The sequence below is a fragment of the Zeus faber genome, assembly GCF_960531495.2.
Source record: "Zeus faber genome assembly, chromosome: 17".
NCBI lineage: Eukaryota > Metazoa > Chordata > Actinopteri > Zeiformes > Zeidae > Zeus > Zeus faber.
In genome coordinates this window covers 2,670,485-2,691,250 of record NC_137204.1, presented here as the reverse complement: position 1 = coordinate 2,691,250, position 20,766 = coordinate 2,670,485, and positions in this window count along the sequence as shown.

The following is a 20,766-nucleotide window of genomic DNA, read 5'->3' as shown; positions in this document are numbered from 1 at the left end:
TTTCAATCTTTCAATCTTTCTTTCAGTCTTTCTTTCAATCTTTCTTTCAAACTTTCAATATTTATTTCAATCTTTCAATCTTTCAATCTTTCTTTCAATCTTTCTTTCATTTTTTCTTTCAATCTTTCAATCTTTCTTTCATTCTTTCTTTCAATATTTCAATCTTTCAATCTTTCTTTCATTCTTTCTTGCAATCTTTCAGTCTTTCTTTCATTCTTTCTTTCAATCCTTCTTACTTTCAATCTTTCTTTCAATCTGCCTTTCATTCTTTCTTTCAGTCTTTCAATCTTTCTTTAAATCTTTCTTTCAAACTTTCAATCTTTATTTCAATCTTTCAAACTTTCAATCTTTCTTTCAATCTTTCAATCTTTCTTTCATTCTTTCTTTCAATCTTTCAATCTTTCTTTCATTCTTTCTTTCAATCTATCTTACTTTCAATCTTTCTTTCTTTCAATATTGTTTCCAATCGTTCAATCTTTCTTTCATTCTTTCTTTCAATCTTTCTTTTGTTATTTCTTTCAATCTTTCTTCCTTTCCATCTTTCTTTCAATCTTTCTTTTATTCTTTCTTTCAATCTTTCTTTTTTCAATCTTTCTTGCAATCTTTCTTTCAATTGTTTAATCTTTCAATCTTTCTTTCTTTCAATCTTTCTTTCATTCTTTCTTTCAATCTTTCTGTCCGTCAATCTTTCTTTCAGTCTTTCTTTCAATCATTCAATCTTTCAATCTTTCCTTCAATATTTCTTTCTTTCAATCTTTCTTTCAATCTTTATTTCATTCTTTCCATCAGTCTTTCAATCTTTCTTTCAATCTTTCTTTTTTTCAATCTTTCTTTCAATATTTCTTTCAATCTTTCTTACTTTCAATCTTTCTTTCTTTAAATCTTTCTTTCAATCTTTCTTTCAAACTTTCAATCTTTATTTCAATCTTTCAATCTTTCAATCTTTCAATCTTTCTTTCAATCTTTCTTTCTTCTTTCAATCTTTCTTTCATTCTTTCTTTCAATATTTCAATCTTTCAATCTTTCTTTCATTCTTTCTTTCAATCTTTCTTTTGTTATTTCTTTCAATATTTCTTTCATTCTTTCTTTCAATCTTTCTTTTTTCAATCTTTTTTTAAATCTTTCTTTCAATCTTTCAATTTTTCAATCTTTCTTTCATTCTTTCTTTTAATCTTTCAATCTTTCTTTCAATCTTTCTGTCTTTCAATTTTTCATTCAATCTTTCTTTCATTCCTTCTTCAATCTTTCTTTCAAATTTTCTTTCAATCTTTCTTTTTTCAATCTTTCTTTCAATCTTTCTTTCATTCTTTCTTTCAGTCTTTCAAAATTTGTTTCAAACTTTCAATCTTTCTTTCAATCTTTCAGTCGTTCAATCTTTCTTTCAATCTTTCTTTGAATCTTTCAATCTTCAATCTTTCAATCTATCTTTCAGTCTTTCTTTCAATCATTCAATCTTTCAATCTTTCTTTCAATCTTTCTTTCTTTCTATCTTTCTTTCAATCTTTCTTTCAATCTTTCTTTCATTCTTTCCTTCAGTCTTTCAATCTTTCTTTCAATCTTTCTTTCAATCTTTCTTTCATTCTTTCTTTCAATCTTTCTTTCAATCTTTCAATCTTTCTTTCAATATTTCTTTCAATCTTTCTTACTTTCAATCTTTCTTTCTTTAAATCTTTCTTTCAATCTTTCTTTCAAACTTTCATTCTTTATTTCAATCTTTCAATCTTTCAATCTTTCAATCTTTCTTTCATTCTTTCTTTCAATCTTTCTTTCAATCTTTCAGTCTTTCTTTCAATATTTCTTTAAATCTTTCTTTCAATCTTTCTTTCAAACTTTCAATCTTTATTTCAAACTTTCAACCTTTCAATCTTTCTTTCAATCTTTCTTTCAATCTTTCTTTCAATCTTTCAATCTTTCTTTCATTCTTTCTTTCAATCTTTCAATCTTTCTTTAATTTTTTCTTTCAGTCTTTCTTACTTTCAATTTTTCTATCTTTCAATATTTCTTCCAATCTTTCAATCTTTCTTTTGTTATTCTTTCAATCTTTCTTTCTTCAATTTTTCTATCCATCTATCTATCAATCTTTTTTTCATTCTTTCTTTCAATCTTTCTTTTTTCAATCTTTCTTGCAAACTTTCTTTCAATTGTTTAATCTTTCAATCTTTCTTTCATTCTTTCTTTCAGTCTTTCAATCTCTTTTTCATTCTTTCTTTCAATATTTCAATCTTTCAATCTTTCTGTCATTCTTTCTGTCAATCTTTCAATCTTTGTTTCATTCTTTCTTTCAATCTTTCTTACTTTCAATTTTTCTATCTTTCAATATTTCTTCCAATCGTTCAATCTTTCTTTTATTATTTCTTTCAATCTTTCTTTCTTTCAATCTTTCTTTCCATCTTTCTTTCAATCTTTCTTTCATTCTTTCTTTCAATCTTTCTTTTTTCAATATTTCTTTCAATCTGTCAATTTTTCTTTCATTCTTTCATTCTTTCTTTCAATTGTTCTTTCATTCTTTCTTTCAATCTTTCTTTCTTTCAATCTTTCAATCTTTCTTTCATTCTTTCATTCTTTCTTTCAATCTTTCTTTTTTAAATCTTTCTTGCAATCTTTCTTTCAATTGTTGAATCTTTCAATCTTTCTTTCATTCTTTCTTCCAGTCTTTCAATCTTTTTTTAAATCTTTCTTTCAATCTTTCAATTTTTCAATCTTTCTTTCATTCTTTCTTTTAATCTTTCAATCTTTCTTTCAATCTTTCAATCTTTCTTTCATTCTTTCTTTCAATCTTTCTGTCTTTCAATTTTTCATTCAATCTTTCTTTCATTCCTTCTTCAATCTTTCTTTCAAATTTTCTTTCAATCTTTCTTTTTTCAATCTTTCTTTCAATCTTTCTTTCATTCTTTCTTTCAGTCTTTCAAAATTTGTTTCAAACTTTCAATCTTTCTTTCAATCTTTCAGTCGTTCAATCTTTCTTTCAATCTTTCTTTGAATCTTTCAATCTTCAATCTTTCAATCTATCTTTCAGTCTTTCTTTCAATCATTCAATCTTTCAATCTTTCTTTCTTTCTATCTTTCTTTCAATCTTTCTTTCATTCTTTCCTTCAGTCTTTCAATCTTTCTTTCAATCTTTCTTTCAATCTTTCTTTCAATCTTTCTTTCATTCTTTCTTTCAATCTTTCTTTCAATCTTTCAATCTTTCTTTCAATATTTCTTTTTCACTCTTTCTTACTTTCAATCTTTCTTTCTTTAAATCTTTCTTTCAATCTTTCTTTCAAACTTTCATTCTTTATTTCAATCTTTCAATCTTTCAATCTTTCTTTCATTCTTTCTTTCAATCTTTCTTTCAATCTTTCAGTCTTTCTTTCAATATTTCTTTCAATCTTTCTTTCTTTAAATCTTTCTTTCAAACTTTCAATCTTTATTTCAAACTTTCAATCTTTCAATCTTTCTTTCAATCTTTCTTTCAATCTTTCTTTCAATCTTTCAATCTTTCTTTCATTCTTTCTTTCAATCTTTCAATCTTTCTTTAATTTTTTCTTTCAATCTTTCTTACTTTCAATTTTTCTATCTTTCAATATTTCTTCCAATCTTTCAATCTTTCTTTTGTTATTCTTTCAATCTTTCTTTCTTTCAATCTTTCTATCCATCTATCTATCAATCTTTTTTTCATTCTTTCTTTCAATCTTTCTTTTTTCAATCTTTCTTGCAAACTTTCTTTCAATTGTTTAATCTTTCAATCTTTCTTTCATTCTTTCTTTCAGTCTTTCAATCTCTTTTTCATTCTTTCTTTCAATATTTCATTCTTTCAATCTTTCTGTCATTCTTTCTGTCAATCTTTCAATCTTTGTTTCATTCTTTCTTTCAATCTTTCTTACTTTCAATTTTTCTATCTTTCAATATTTCTTCCAATCGTTCGATCTTTCTTTTATTATTTCTTTCAATCTTTCTTTCTTTCAATCCTTCTTTCCATCTTTCTTTCAATCTTTCTTTCATTCTTTCTTTCAATCTTTCTTTTTTCAATATTACTTTCAATCTGTCAATTTTTCTTTCATTCTTTCATTCTTTCTTTCAATTGTTCTTTCATTCTTTCTTTCAATCTTTCTTTCTTTCAATCTTTCAATCTTTCTTTCATTCTTTCTTTCAATCTTTCTTTTTTAAATCTTTCTTGCAATCTTTCTTTCAATTGTTGAATCTTTCAATCTTTCTTTCAGTCTTTCAATCTTTTTTTAAATCTTTCTTTCAATCTTTCAATTTTTCAATCTTTCTTTCATTCTTTCTTTTAATCTTTCTATCTTTCTTTCAATCTTTCAATCTTTCTTTCATTCTTTCTTTCAATCTTTCTGTCTTTCAATTTTTCATTCAATCTTTCTTTCATTCCTTCTTCAATCTTTCTTTCAAATTTTCTTTCAATCTTTCTTTTTTCAATCTTTCTTTCAATCTTTCTTTCATTCTTTCTTTCAGTCTTTCAAAATTTGTTTCAAACTTTCAATCTTTCAGTCGTTCAATCTTTCTTTCAATCTTTCTTTCAATCTTTCAATCTTCAATCTTTCAATCTATCTTTCAGTCTTTCTTTCAATCATTCAATCTTTCAATCTTTCTTTCAATCTTTTTTTCTTTCTATCTTTCTTTCAATCTTTCTTTCATTCTTTCCTTCAGTCTTTCAATCTTTCTTTCAATCTTTCTTTCAATCTTTCTTTCATTCTTTCTTTCAATCTTTCTTTCAATCTTTCAATCTTTCTTTCAATATTTCTTTCAATCTTTCTTACTTTCAATCTTTCTTTCTTTAAATCTTTCTTTCAATCTTTCTTTCAAACTTTCATTCTTTATTTCAATCTTTCAATCTTTCAATCTTTTTTTCATTCTTTCTTTCAATCTTTCTTTCAATCTTTCAGTCTTTCTTTCAATATTTCTTTCAATCTTTCTTTCTTTAAATCTTTCTTTCAATCTTTCTTTCAAACTTTCAATCTTTATTTCAAACTTTCATTCTTTCAATCTTTCTTTCAATCTTTCTTTCAATCTTTCCTTCAATCTTTCAATCTTTCTTTCATTCTTTCTTTCAATCTTTCAATCTTTCTTTAATTTTTTCTTTCAATCTTTCTTACTTTCAATTTTTCTATCTTTCAATATTTCTTCCAATCTTTCAATCTTTCTTTTGTTATTCTTTCAATCTTTCTTTCTTTCAATCTTTCTATCCATCTATCTATCAATCTTTTTTTCATTCTTTCTTTCAATCTTTCTTTTTTCAATCTTTCTTGCAAACTTTCTTTCAATTGATTAATCTTTCAATCTTTCTTTCATTCTTTCTTTCAGTCTTTCAATCTCTTTTTCATTCTTTCTTTCAATATTTCAATCTTTCTGTCATTCTTTCTGTCAATCTTTCAATCTTTGTTTCATTCTTTCTTTCAATCTTTCTTACTTTCAATTTTTCTATCTTTCAATATTTCTTCCAATCGTTCAATCTTTCTTTTATTATTTCTTTCAATCTTTCTTTCTTTCAATCTTTCTTTCCATCTTTCTTTCATTCTTTCTTTCAATCTTTCTTTTTTCAATATTTCTTTCAATCTGTCAATTTTTCTTTCATTCTTTCATTCTTTCTTTCAATTGTTCTTTCATTCTTTCTTTCAATCTTTCTTTAAATATTTCAATCTTTCAATCTTTCTTTCAATCTTTCAATCTTTCTTTCATTCTTTCTTTCAATCTTTCAATCTTTCTTTCATTCGTTCTTTCAATCTTTCAATCTTTCAATTTTTCTATCTTTCAATATTTCTTCCAATCATTCAATCTTTCTTTCATTATTTCTTTCAATCTTTCTTTTGTTATTTCTTTCAATCTTTCTTTCTTTCAATCTTTCTTTCAATCTTTCTTTCAATCTTTCTTTCATTCTTTCTTTCAATCTTTCAATCTTTCTTTCAAACTTTCAATCTTTCTTTCCATCTTTCTTTCAATCTTTCTTTCCATCTTTCTTTCAATCTTTCTTTCATTATTTCTTTCAGTCTTTCAATCTTTCTTTCAAACTTTCAATCTTTCTTTCAATCTTTCAGTCGTTCAATCTTTCTTTCAATCTTTCTTTCAATCTTTTAATCTTCAGTCTTTCAATCTTTCTTTCAAACTTTCAATCTTTCTTTCAATCTTTCAGTCGTTCAATCTTTCTTTCAATCTTTCTTTCAATCTTTCAATCATTCAATCTTTCAATCATTCAATCTTTCAATCTTTCTTTCTTTCAATCTTTCTTTCAATCTTTCTTTCATTCTTTCCTTCAGTCTTTCAATCTTTCTTTCAATCTTTCTTTCAATCTTTCTTTCATTCTTTCTTTCAATCTTTCTTTCAATCTTTCAATCTTTCTTTCAATATATCTTTCAATCTTTCTTTTGTTATTCTTTCAATCTTTCTTTCTTTCAATCTTTCTATCCATCTATCTATCAATCTTTTTTTCATTCTTTCTTTCAATCTTTCTTTTTTCAATCTTTCTTGCAAACTTTCTTTCAATTGTTTAATCTTTCAATCTTTCTTTCATTCTTTCTTTCAGTCTTTCAATCTCTTTTTCATTCTTTCTTTCAATATTTCAATCTTTCAATCATTCTGTCATTCTTTCTGTCAATCTTTCAATCTTTGTTTCATTCTTTCTTTCAATCTTTCTTACTTTCAATTTTTCTATCTTTCAATATTTCTTCCAATCGTTCAATCTTTCTTTTATTATTTCTTTCAATCTTTCTTTCTTTCAATCTTTCTTTCCATCTTTCTTTCAATCTTTCTTTCATTCTTTCTTTCAATCTTTCTTTTTTCAATATTTCTTTCAATCTGTCAATTTTTCTTTCATTCTTTCATTCTTTCTTTCAATTGTTCTTTCATTCTTTCTTTCAATCTTTCTTTCTTTCAATCTTTCAATCTTTCTTTCATTCTTTCATTCTTTCTTTCAATCTTTCTTTTTTAAATCTTTCTTGCAATCTTTCTTTCAATTGTTGAATCTTTCAATCTTTCTTTCATTCTTTCTTCCAGTCTTTCAATCTTTTTTTAAATCTTTCTTTCAATCTTTCAATTTTTCAATCTTTCTTTCATTCTTTCTTTTAATCTTTCAATCTTTCTTTCAATCTTTCAATCTTTCTTTCATTCTTTCTTTCAATCTTTCTGTCTTTCAATTTTTCATTCAATCTTTCTTTCATTCCTTCTTCAATCTTTCTTTCAAATTTTCTTTCAATCTTTCTTTTTTCAATCTTTCTTTCAATCTTTCTTTCATTCTTTCTTTCAGTCTTTCAAAATTTGTTTCAATCTTTCAATCTTTCTTTCAATCTTTCTTTCTTTCTATCTTTCTTTCAATCTTTCTTTCATTCTTTCCTTCAGTCTTTCAATCTTTCTTTCAATCTTTCTTTCAATCTTTCTTTCAATCTTTCTTTCATTCTTTCTTTCAATCTTTCTTTCAATATTTCAATCTTTCTGTCATTCTTTCTGTCAATCTTTCAATCTTTCTTTCATCCTTTCTTTCAATCTTTCTTACTTTCAATTTTTCTATCTTTCAATATTTCTTCCAATCGTTCAATCTTTCTTTTATTATTTATTTCAGTCTTTCTTTCTTTCCATCTTTCTTTCAATCTTTCTTTCATTCTTTCTTTCAATCTTTCTTTTTTCAATATTTCTTTCAATCTGTCAATTTTTCTTTCATTCTTTCTTTCAATTGTTCTTTCATTCTTTCTTTCAATCTTTCTTTAAATATTTCAATCTTTCAATCTTTCTTTCAATCTTTCAATCTTTCTTTCATTCTTTCTTTCAATCTTTCAATCTTTCTTTCATTCGTTCTTTCAATCTTTCAATCTTTCAATTTTTCTATCTTTCAATATTTTTTCCAATCGTTCAATCTTTCTTTCATTATTTCTTTTGTTATTTCTTTCAATCTTTCTTCATTTCAATCTTTCTTTCCATCTTTCTTTCAATCTTTCTTTCATTCTTTCTTTCAATCTTTCAATCTTTCTTTCAAACTTTCAATCTTTCTTTCCATCTTTCTTTCAATCTTTCTTTCATTATTTCTTTCAGTCTTTCAATCTTTCTTTCAAACTTTCAATCTTTCTTTCAATCTTTCAGTCGTTCAAGCTTTCTTTCAATCTTTCTTTCAATCTTTCAATCTTCAGTCTTTCAATCTTTCTTTCAAACTTTCAATCTTTCTTTCAATCTTTCAGTCGTTCAATCTTTCTTTCAATCTTTCTTTCAATCTTTCAATCATTCAATCTTTCAATCATTCAATCTTTCAATCTTTTTTTCTTTCAATCTTTCTTTCAATCTTTCTATCATTCTTTCCATCAGTCTTTCAATCTTTCTTTCAATCTTTCTTTCAATCTTTCTTTCATTCTTTCTTTCAATCTTTCTTTCAATCTTTCAATCTTTCTTTCAATATGTCTTTCAATCTTTCTTACTTTCAATCTTTCTTTTTTAAATCTTTCTTTCAATCTTTCTTTCAATCTTTCTTTCAAACTTTCATTCTTTATTTCAATCTTTCTTTCATTCTTTATTTCAATCTTTCAATCTTTCAATCTTTCTTTCATTCTTTCTTTCAATCTTTCTTTCAATCTTTCAATCTTTCTTTCAATATTTCTTTCAATCTTTCTTTCTTTAAATCTTTCTTTCAATCTTTCTTTCAAACTTTCAATCTTTATTTCAATCTTTCAATCTTCAAGCTTTCTTTCAATCTTTCTTTCAATCTTTCAATCTTTCTTTCATTCTTTCTTTCAATATTTCAATCTTTCTTTCATTCTTTCTTTCAATCTTTCAATCGTTCTTTAATTCTTTCTTTCAATCTTTCTTACTTTCAATTTTTCTATCTTTCAATATTTCTTCCAATCTTTCAATCTTTCTTTTGTTATTCTTTCAATCTTTCTTTCTTTCAATCTTTCTATCCATCTATCTTTCAATCTTTCTTTCAATCTTTCTTTTTTCAAACTTTCTTGCAAACTTTCTTTCAATTGTTTAATCTTTCAATCTTTCTTTCATTCTTTCTTTCAGTGTTTCAATCTTTTTTTCATTCTTTCTTTCAATATTTCAATCTTTCAATCTTTCTTTCATTCTTTCTTTCAATCTTTCAATCTTTCTTTCATTCTTTCTTTCAATATTTCAATCTTTCTTTCATTCTTTCTTTCAATCTTTCAATCTTTCTTTAATTCTTTCTTTCAATCTTTCTTACTTTCAATTTTTCTATCTTTCAATATTTCTTCCAATCTTTCAATCTTTCTTTTGTTATTCTTTCAATCTTTCTTTCTTTCAATCTTTCTATCCATCTATCTTTCAATCTTTCTTTTTTCAAACTTTCTTGCAAACTTTCTTTCAATTGTTTAATCTTTCAATCTTTCTTTCATTCTTTCTTTCAGTGTTTCAATCTTTTTTTCATTCTTTCTTTCAATATTTCAATCTTTCAATCTTTCTTTCATTCTTTCTTTCAATCTTTCAATCTTTCTTTCATTCTTTCTTTCAATATTTCAATCTTTCTTTCATTCTTTCTTTCAATCTTTCAATCTTTCTTTAATTCTTTCTTTCAATCTTTCTTACTTTCAATTTTTCTATCTTTCAATATTTCTTCCAATCTTTCAATCTTTCTTTTGTTATTCTTTCAAGCTTTCTTTCTTTCAATCTTTCTATCCATCTATCTTTCAATCTTTCTTTCATTCTTTCTTTCAATCTTTCTTTTTTCAAACTTTCTTGCAAACTTTCTTTCAATTGTTTAATCTTTCAATCTTTCTTTCATTCTTTCTTTCAGTGTTTCAATCTTTTTTTCATTCTTTCTTTCAATATTTCAATCTTTCAATCTTTCTTTCATTCTTTTTTCAATCTTTCAATCTTTCTTTCATTCTTTCTTGCAATCTTTCTTTCAATTGTTTAATCTTTCAATCTTTCTTTCATTCTTTCCTTCAGTGTTTTAATCTTTTTTTCAATCTTTCTTTCATTCTTTCTTTCAATCGTTCTTTCTTTCGTTTAGTCTTTCTTTCAATCTTTCAATTTTTCAATCTTTCTTTCATTCTTTCTTTTAATCTTTCAATCTTTCTTTCATTGTTTCTTTCAATCTTTCTTTCATTCTTTCTTTCATTCTTTCTTTCATTCTTTCTTTCAATCTTTCTTTCAATCTTTCTTTCAATCATTCTTTCTTTCTTTTAGTCTTTCTTTCAATCTTTCAATTTTTCAATCTTTCTTTCATTCTTTCTTTTAATCTTTCAATCTTTCTTTCATTGTTTCTTTCAATCTTTCTGTCCATCTTTCTTTCATTCTTTCCTTCAGTCTTTCATTCTTTCTTTCAATCTTTCTTTTTTCAATCATTCTTGCAATCATTCTTTCAATTGTTTAATCTTTCAATCTTTCTTTCATTCTTTCTTTCAGTCTTTCAATCTTTTTTTCAATCTTTCTTTCATTATTTCTTTCAATCTTTCTGTCCGTCATTCTTTCTTTCAATCATTCAATCTTTCAATCTTTCCTTCTATCTTTCTTTCAATCTTTCTTTCATTCTTTATTTCAATCTTTGTTTCATTCTTTCTTTCAATCTTTCATTCAATCTTTCTTTCAATCTTTCTTTCAATCTTTCTTTCAATCTTTCTTTCATTCTTTATTTTAATCTTTCAATCTTTCTTTAATTGTTTCTTTCAATCTTTCTGTCTTTCAATATTTCTTTCAATCTTTCAATCTTTCTTTTTTTTTCAATCTTTCTTTCAATCTTTCTTTTATTCTATCTTTAAATCTTTGTTTTTTCAATCTTTCTTGCAATCTTTCTTTCAGTCTTTCAATCTGTCTTTCAAACTTTCAATCTTTCTTTCAATCTTTCAATCTTTCAATCTTTCTTTCAATTTTTCTTTCAATCTTTCATTCTTTCTTTCAATCTTTCAATCTTTCAATCTTTCTTTCATTCTTTCTTTCAATCTTTTTATCTTTCTTTCAATATTTCTTTCAATCTTTCTTTCTGTCAATCTTTCTTTCCATCTTTCTTTCCATCTTTCTTTCATTCTTTCCTTCAGTCTTTCAATCTTTCTTTCAATCTTTCTTTCAATTTTTCTTTCAATCTTTCTTTCATTCTTTCCTTCAATCTTTCAATCTTTCTTTCAATCTTTCTTTCAATCTTTCATTCATTCTTTCTTTCAATCTTTCAATCTTTCTTTCAATATTTCTTTCAATCTTTTTTACTTTCAATCTTTCTTTCTTTAAATCTTTCTCTCAATCTTTCTTTCAAACTTTCATTATTTATTTCAATATTTCAATCCTTCAATCTTTCTTTCATTCTTTCTTTCAATCTTTCTTTCAAACTTTCAATCTTTCTTTCAATCTTTCTTTCTTTAAATCTTTCTTTCAATCTTTCTTTCAAACGTTCAATCTTTATTTCAATCTTTCAATCTTTCAATCTTTCTTTCATTCTTTCTTTCAATATTTCAATTTTTCAATCTTTCTTTTAATCTTTCAATCTTTCTTTCATTGTTTCTTTCAATCTTTCTGTCTTTCAATATTTCATTCAATCTTTCTTTCATTCCTTCTTTCAATCTTTCTTTCAAATTTTCTTTCAATCTTTCTTTTTTCAATATTTCTTTCAATCTTTCTTTCATTCTTTCTTTCAGTCTTTCAAAATTTGTTTCAAACTTTCAATCTTTCTTTCAATCTTTCAGTCGTTCAATCTTTCTTTGAATCTTTCAATCTTCAATCTTTCAATCTATCTTTCAGTCTTTCTTTCAATCATTCAATCTTTCAATCTTTCTTTCAATCTTTCTTTCTTTCAATCTTTCTTTCAATCTTTCTTTCATTCTTTCCTTCAGTCTTTCAATCTTTCTTTCAATCTTTCTTTCAATCTTTCTTTCATTCTTTCTTTCAATCTTTCTTTCAATCTTTCAATCTTTCAATTTTTCTATCTTTCAATATTTCTTCCAATCGTTCAATCTTTCTTTCATTATTTCTTTCAATCTTTCTTTTGTTATTTCTTTCAATCTTTCTTCATTTCAATCTTTCTTTCCATCTTTCTTTCAATCTTTCTTTCATTCTTTCTTTCAATCTTTCAATCTTTCTTTCAAACTTTCCATCTTTCTTTCAATCTTTCTTTCATTATTTCTTTCAGTCTTTCAATCTTTCTTTCAAACTTTCAATCTTTCTTTCAATCTTTCAGTCGTTCAATCTTTCTTTCAATCTTTCTTTCAATCTTTCAATCATTCAATCTTTCAATCATTCAATCTTTCAATCTTTTTTTCTTTCAATCTTTCTTTCAATCTTTCTATCATTCTTTCCATCAGTCTTTCAATCTTTCTTTCAATCTTTCTTTCAATCTTTCTTTCATTCTTTCTTTCAATCTTTCTTTCAATCTTTCAATTTTTCTTTCAATATGTCTTTCAATCTTTCTTACTTTCAATCTTTCTTTTTTAAATCTTTCTTTCAATCTTTCTTTCAAACTTTCATTCTTTATTTCAATCTTTCAATCATTCAATCTTTCTTTCATTCTTTATTTCAATCTTTCAATCTTTCAATCTTTCTTTCAATCTTTCTTTCAATATTTCTTTCAATCTTTCTTTCTTTAAATCTTTCTTTCAAACTTTCAATCTTTATTTCAATCTTTCAATCTTCAATCTTTCTTTCAATCTTTCTTTCAATCTTTCAATCTTTCTTTCATTCTTTCTTTCATTCTTTCTTTCAATCTTTCAATCTTTCTTTAATTCTTTCTTTCAATCTTTCTTACTTTCAATTTTTCTATCTTTCAATATTTCTTCCAATCTTTCAATCTTTCTTTTGTTATTCTTTCAATCTTTCTTTCTTTCAATCTTTCTATCCATCTATCTTTCAATCTTTCTTTCATTCTTTCTTTCAATCTTTCTTTTTTCAAACTTTCTTGCAAACTTTCTTTCAATTGTTTAATCTTTCAATCTTTCTTTCAATCTTTCTTTTTTCAAACTTTCTTGCAAACTTTCTTTCAATTGTTTAATCTTTCAATCTTTCTTTCATTCTTTCTTTCAGTCTTTCAATCTTTTTTTCATTCTTTCTTTCAATATTTCAATCTTTCCATCTTTCTTTCATTCTTTCTTTCAATCTTTCAATCTTTCTTTCATTCTTTCTTGCAATCTTTCTTTCAATTGTTTAATCTTTCAATCTTTCTTTCATTCTTTCCTTCAGTGTTTTAATCTTTTTTTCATTCTTTCTTTCATTCTTTCTTTCAATCGTTCTTTCTTTCGTTTAGTCTTTCTTTCAATCTTTCAATTTTTCAATCTTTCTTTCATTCTTTCTTTTAATCTTTCAATCTTTCTTTCATTGTTTCTTTCAATCTTTCTGTCCATCTTTCTTTCATTCTTTCCTTCAGTCTTTCTTTCATTCTTTCTTTCAATCTTTCTTTTTTCAATCATTCTTGCAATCATTCTTTCAATTGTTTAATCTTTCAATCTTTCTTTCATTCTTTCTTTCAGTCTTTCAATCTTTTTTTCAATCTTTCTTTCATTATTTCTTTCAATCTTTCTGTCTGTCATTCTTTCTTTCAGTCTTTCTTTCAATCATTCAATCTTTCAATCTTTCCTTCTATCTTTCTTTCAATCTTTCTTTCATTCTTTATTTCAATCTTTGTTTCATTCTTTCTTTCAATCTTTCATTCAATCTTTCTTTCAATCTTTCTTTCAATCTTTCTTTCAATCTTTCTTTCAATCTTTCTTTCATTCTTTATTTTAATCTTTCAATCTTTCTTTAATTGTTTCTTTCAATCTTTCTGTCTTTCAATATTTCTTTCAATCTTTCAATCTTTCTTTTTTTTTCAATCTTTCTTTCAATCTTTCTTTTATTCTATCTTTAAATCTTTGTTTTTTCAATCTTTCTTGCAATCTTTCTTTCAGTCTTTCAATCTGTCTTTCAAACTTTCAATCTTTCTTTCAATCTTTCAATCTTTCAATCTTTCTTTCAATTTTTCTTTCAATCTTTCAGTCTTTCTTTCATTCTTTCTTTCAATCTTTCAATCTTTCAATCTTTCTTTCATTCTTTCTTTCAATCTTTCAATCTTTCTTTCAATATTTCTTTCAATCTTTCTTTCTGTCAATCTTTCTTTCCATCTTTCTTTCATTCTTTCCTTCAGTCTTTCAATCTTTCTTTCAATCTTTCTTTCAATTTTTCTTTCATTCTTTCCTTCAATCTTTCAATCTTTCTTTCAATCTTTCTTTCAATCTTTCATTCATTCTTTCTTTCAATCTTTCAATCTTTCTTTCAATATTTCTTTCAATCTTTCTTTCTTTAAATCTTTCTCTCAATCTTTCTTTCAAACTTTCATTATTTATTTCAATATTTCAATCCTTCAATCTTTCTTTCATTCTTTCTTTCAAACTTTCAATCTTTCTTTCAATATTTCTTTCAATCTTTCTTTCTTTAAATCTTTCTTTCAATCTTTCTTTCAAACTTTCAATCTTTATTTCAATCTTTCAATCTTTCATTCTTTCTTTCAATATTTCAATTTTTCAATCTTTCTTTCATTCTTTCTTTTAATCTTTCTTTCATTGTTTCTTTCAATCTTTCTGTCTTTCAATATTTCATTCAATCTTTCTTTCATTCCTTCTTTCAATCTTTCTTTCAAATTTTCTTTCAATCTTTCTTTTTTCAATATTTCTTTCAATCTTTCTTTCATTCTTTCTTTCAGTCTTTCAATCTTTCTTTCAATCTTTCAGTCGTTCAATCTTTCTTTCAATCTTTCTTTCAATCTTTCAATCTTCAATCTTTCAATCTATCTTTCAGTCTTTCTTTCAATCATTCAATCTTTCAATCTTTCTTTCAATCTTTCTTTCTTTCAATCTTTCTTTCAATCTTTCTTTCATTCTTTCCTTCAGTCTTTCAATCTTTCTTTCAATCTTTCTTTCAATCTTTCTTTCAATCTTTCTTTCATTCTTTCTTTCAATCTTTCTTTCTTACTTTCAATCTTTCTTTCAATATTTCTTTCAATCTTTCTTACTTTCAATCTTTCTTTCTTAAAATCTTTCTTTCAATCTTTCTTTCAAACTTTCATTCTTTATTTCAATCTTTCAATCTTTCAATCTTTCTTTCATTCTTTCTTTCAGTCTTTCAATCTTTTTTTCATTCTTTCTTTCAATATTTCAATCTTTCAATCTTTCTGTCATTCTTTCTTCCAATCGTTCAATCTTTCTTTTATTATTTCTTTCAATCTTTCTTTCTTTCAATCTTTCTTTCCATCTTTCTTTCAATCTTTCTTTCATTCTTTCTTTCAATCTTTCTTTTTTCAATATTTCTTTCAATCTGTCAATTTTTCTTTCATTCTTTCATTTTTTCTTTCAATTGTTCTTTCATTCTTTCTTTCAATCTTTCTTTAAATATTTCAATCTTTCAATCTTTCTTTCAATCTTTCAGTCTTTCTTTCATTCTTTCTTTCAATATTTCAATCTTTCAATCTTTCTTTCATTCTTTCTTTCAATCTTTCAATCTTTCTTTCATTCTTTCTTTCAATCTTTCAATCTTTCAATTTTTCTATCTTTCAATATTTCTTCCAATCGTTCAATCTTTCTTTCATTATTTCTTTCAATCTTTCTTTTGTTATATCTTTCAATCTTTCTTTCTTTCAATCTTTCTTTCATTCTTTCTTTCAATCTTTCTTTCATTATTTCTTTCAGTCTTTCAATCTTTCTTTCAGTCGTTCAATCTTTCTTTCAATCTTTCTTTCAATCTTTCAATCTTCAATCTTTCAATCTATCTTTCAGTCTTTCAATCTTTCTTTCAAACTTTCAATATTTCTTTCAATCTTTCAGTCGTTCAATCTTTCTTTCAATCTTTCTTTCAATCTTTCAATCATTCAATCTTTCAATCATTCAATCTTTCAATCTTTCTTTCTTTCAATCTTTCTTTCATTCTTTCCTTCAGTCTTACAATCTTTCTTTCAATCTTTCTTTCATTCTTTCTTTCAATCTTTCAATCTTTCTTTCAATATGTCTTTCAATCTTTTTTACTTTCAATCTTTCCTTTTTTAAATCTTTCTTTCAATCTTTCTTTCAAACTTTCATTCTTTATTTCAATCTTTCAATCTTTCAATCTTTCTTTCATTCTTAATTTCAATCTTTCAATCTTTCAATCTTTCTTTCATTCTTTCTTTCAATCTTTCTTTCAATCTTTCAATCTTTCTTTCAATATTTCTTTCAATCTTTCTTTCTTTAAATATTTCTTTCAATCTTTCTTTCAAACTTTCAATCTTTATTTCAATCTTTCTTTCAATATTTCAATCTTTCTTTCATTCTATCTTTCAATCTTTCAATCTTTCTTTAATTCTTTCTTTCAATCTTTCTTACTTTCAATTTTTCTATCTTTCAATATTTCTTCCAATCTTTCAATCTTTCTTTTGTTATTCTTTCAATCTTTCTTTCTTTCAATCTTTCTTTCCATCTTTCTTTCAATCTTTCTTTCATTCTTTCTTTCAATCTTTCTTTTTTCAATATTTCTTTCAATCTGTCAATTTTTCTTTCATTCTTTCATTCTTTCTTTCAATTGTTCTTTCATTCTTTCTTTCAATCTTTCTTTAAATATTTCAATCTTTCAATCTTTCTTTCAATCTTTCTTTCAATCTTTCAGTCTTTCTTTCATTCTTTCTTTCAATCTTTCAATCTTTCAATTTTTCTATCTTTCAATATTTCTTCCAATCGTTCAATGTTTCTTTCATTATTTCTTTCAATCTTTCTTTTGTTATATCTTTCAATCTTTCTTTCTTTCAATCTTTCTTTCCATCTTTCTTTCAATCTTTCTTTCATTCTTTCTTTCAATCTTTCTTTCATTATTTCTTTCAGTCTTTTAATCTTTCTTTCAAACTTTCAATCTTTCTTTCAATCTTTCAGTCGTTCAATCTTTCTTTCAATCTTTCTTTCAATCTTTCAATCTTCAATCTTTCAATCTATCTTTCAGTCTTTCAATCTTTCTTTCAAACTTTCAATATTTCTTTCAATCTTTCAGTCGTTCAATCTTTCTTTCAATCTTTCTTTCAATCTTTCAATCATTCAATCTTTCAATCATTCAATCTTTCAATCTTTCTTTCTTTCAATCTTTCCTTCAGTCTTTCAATCTTTCTTTCAATCTTTCTTTCATTCTTTCTTTCAATCTTTCTTTCAATCTTTCAATTTTTCTTTCAATATGTCTTTCAATCTTTCTTACTTTCAATCTTTCTTTTTTAAATCTTTCTTTCAATCTTTCTTTCAAACTTTCATTCTTTATTTCAATCTTTCAATCATTCAATCTTTCTTTCATTCTTTATTTCAATCTTTCAATCTTTCAATCTTTCTTTCATTCTTTCTTTCAATCTTTCAATCTTTCTTTCAATATTTCTTTCAATCTTTCTTTCTTTAAATCTTTCTTTCAAACTTTCAATCTTTATTTCAATCTTTCAATCTTCAATCTTTCTTTCAATCTTTCAATCTTTCTTTCATTCTTTCTTTCAATATTTCAATCTTTCTTTCATTCTTTCTTTCAATCTTTCAATCTTTCTTTAATTCTTTCTTTCAATCTTTCTTACTTTCAATTTTTCTATCTTTCAATATTTCTTCCAATCTTTCAATCTTTCTTTTGTTATTCTTTCAATCTTTCTTTCTTTCAATCTTTCTATCCATCTATCTTTCAATCTTTCTTTCATTCTTTCTTTCAATCTTTCTTTTTTCAAACTTTCTTGCAAACTTTCTTTCAATTGTTTAATCTTTCAATCTTTCTTTCATTCTTTCTTTCAGTCTTTCAATCTTTTTTTCATTCTTTCTTTCAATATTTCAATCTTTCCATCTTTCTTTCATTCTTTCTTTCAATCTTTCAATCTTTCTTTCATTCTTTCTTGCAATCTTTCTTTCAATTGTTTAATCTTTCAATCTTTCTTTCATTCTTTCCTTCAGTGTTTTAATCTTTTTTTCATTCTTTCTTTCAATCGTTCTTTCTTTCGTTTAGTCTTTCTTTCAATCTTTCAATTTTTCAATCTTTCTTTCATTCTTTCTTTTAATCTTTCAATCTTTCTTTCATTGTTTCTTTCAATCTTTCTGTCCATCTTTCTTTCATTCTTTCCTTCAGTCTTTCTTTCATTCTTTCTTTCAATCTTTCTTTTTTCAATCATTCTTGCAATCATTCTTTCAATTGTTTAATCTTTCAATCTTTCTTTCATTCTTTCTTTCAGTCTTTCAATCTTTTTTTCAATCTTTCTTTCATTATTTCTTTCAATCTTTCTGTCTGTCATTCTTTCTTTCAGTCTTTCTTTCAATCATTCAATCTTTCAATCTTTCCTTCTATCTTTCTTTCAATCTTTCTTTCATTCTTTATTTCAATCTTTGTTTCATTCTTTCTTTCAATCTTTCATTCAATCTTTCTTTCAATCTTTCTTTCAATCTTTCTTTCAATCTTTCTTTCAATCTTTCTTTCATTCTTTATTTTAATCTTTCAATCTTTCTTTAATTGTTTCTTTCAATCTTTCTGTCTTTCAATATTTCTTTCAATCTTTCAATCTTTCTTTTTTTTTCAATCTTTCTTTCAATCTTTCTTTTATTCTATCTTTAAATCTTTCTTTTTTCAATCTTTCTTGCAATCTTTCTTTCAGTCTTTCAATCTGTCTTTCAAACTTTCAATCTTTCTTTCAATCTTTCAATCTTTCAATCTTTCTTTCAATTTTTCTTTCAATCTTTCAGTCTTTCTTTCATTCTTTCTTTCAATCTTTCAATCTTTCAATCTTTCTTTCATTCTTTCTTTCAATCTTTCAATCTTTCTTTCAATATTTCTTTCAATCTTTCTTTCTGTCAATCTTTCTTTCCATCTTTCTTTCATTCTTTCCTTCAGTCTTTCAATCTTTCTTTCAATCTTTCTTTCAATTTTTCTTTCATTCTTTCCTTCAATCTTTCAATCTTTCTTTCAATCTTTCTTTCAATCTTTCATTCATTCTTTCTTTCAATCTTTCAATCTTTCTTTCAATATTTCTTTCAATCTTTTTTACTTTCAATCTTTCTTTCTTTAAATCTTTCTCTCAATCTTTCTTTCAAACTTTCATTATTTATTTCAATATTTCAATCCTTCAATCTTTCTTTCATTCTTTCTTTCAATCTTTCTTTCAAACTTTCAATCTTTCTTTCAATATTTCTTTCAATCTTTCTTTCTTTAAATCTTTCTTTCAATCTTTCTTTCAAACTTTCAATCTTTATTTCAATCTTTCAATCTTTCATTCTTTCTTTCAATATTTCAATTTTTCAATCTTTCTTTCATTCTTTCTTTTAATCTTTCAATCTTTCTTTCATTGTTTCTTTCAATCTTTCTGTCTTTCAATATTTCATTCAATCTTTCTTTCATTCCTTCTTTCAATCTTTCTTTCAAATTTTCTTTCAATCTTTCTTTTTTCAATATTTCTTTCAATCTTTCTTTCATTCTTTCTTTCAGTCTTTCAATCTTTCTTTCAATCTTTCAGTCGTTCAATCTTTCTTTCAATCTTTCTTTGAATCTTTCAATCTTCAATCTTTCAATCTATCTTTCAGTCTTTCTTTCAATCATTCAATCTTTCAATCTTTCTTTCAATCTTTCTTTCTTTCAATCTTTCTTTCAATCTTTCTTTCATTCTTTCCTTCAGTCTTTCAATCTTTCTTTCAATCTTTCTTTCAATCTTTCTTTCATTCTTTCTTTCAATCTTTCTTTCTTACTTTCAATCTTTCTTTCAATATTTCTTTCAATCTTTCTTACGTTCAATCTTTCTTTCTTAAAATCTTTCTTTCAATCTTTCTTTCAAACTTTCATTCTTTATTTCAATCTTTCAATCTTTCAATCTTTCTTTCATTCTTTCTTTCATTCTTTCTTTCAATCTTTCTTTCAATCTTTCAATATTTCTTTCAATCTTTCTTTCAATCTTTCTTTCAAACTTTCAATCTTTATTTCAATCTTTCAATCTTTCAAACTTTCTTTCAATCTTTCTTTCAATCTTTCAATCTTTCTTTCATTCTTTCTTTCAATATTTCAATCTTTCAACCTTTCTTTCATTCTTTCTTTCAATCTTTGAATCTTTCTTTAATTTTTTCTTTCAATCTTTCTTACTTTAAATTTTTCTATCTTTCAATATTTCTTCCAATCTTTCAATCTTTCTTTTGTTATTCTTTAAATCTTTCTTTCTTTCAATCTTTCTATCCATCTATCTATCAATCTTTTTTTGATTCTTTCTTTCAATCTTTCTTTTTTCAATCTTTCTTGCAAACTTTCTTTCAATTGTTTAATCTTTCAATCTTTCTTTCATTCTTTCTTTCAGTCTTTCAATCTTTTTTTCATTCTTTCTTTCAATATTTCAATCTTTCAATCTTTCTGTCATTCTTTCTTCCAATCGTTCAATCTTTCTTTTATTATTTCTTTCAATCTTTCTTTCTTTCAATCTTTCTTTCCATCTTTCTTTCAATCTTTCTTTCATTCTTTCTTTCAATCTTTCTTTTTTCAATATTTCTTTCAATCTGTCAATTTTTCTTTCATTCTTTCATTTTTTCTTTCAATTGTTCTTTCATTCTTTCTTTCAATCTTTCTTTAAATATTTCAATCTTTCAATCTTTCTTTCAATCTTTCAGTCTTTCTTTCATTCTTTCTTTCAATATTTCAATCTTTCAATCTTTCTTTCATTATTTCTTTCAATCTTTCAATCTTTCTTTCATTCTTTCTTTCAATCTTTCAATCTTTCAATTTTTCTATCTTTCAATATTTCTTCCAATCGTTCAATCTTTCTTTCATTATTTCTTTCAATCTTTCTTTTGTTATATCTTTCAATCTTTCTTTCTTTCAATCTTTCTTTCCATCTTTCTTTCATTCTTTCTTTCAATCTTTCTTTCATTATTTCTTTCA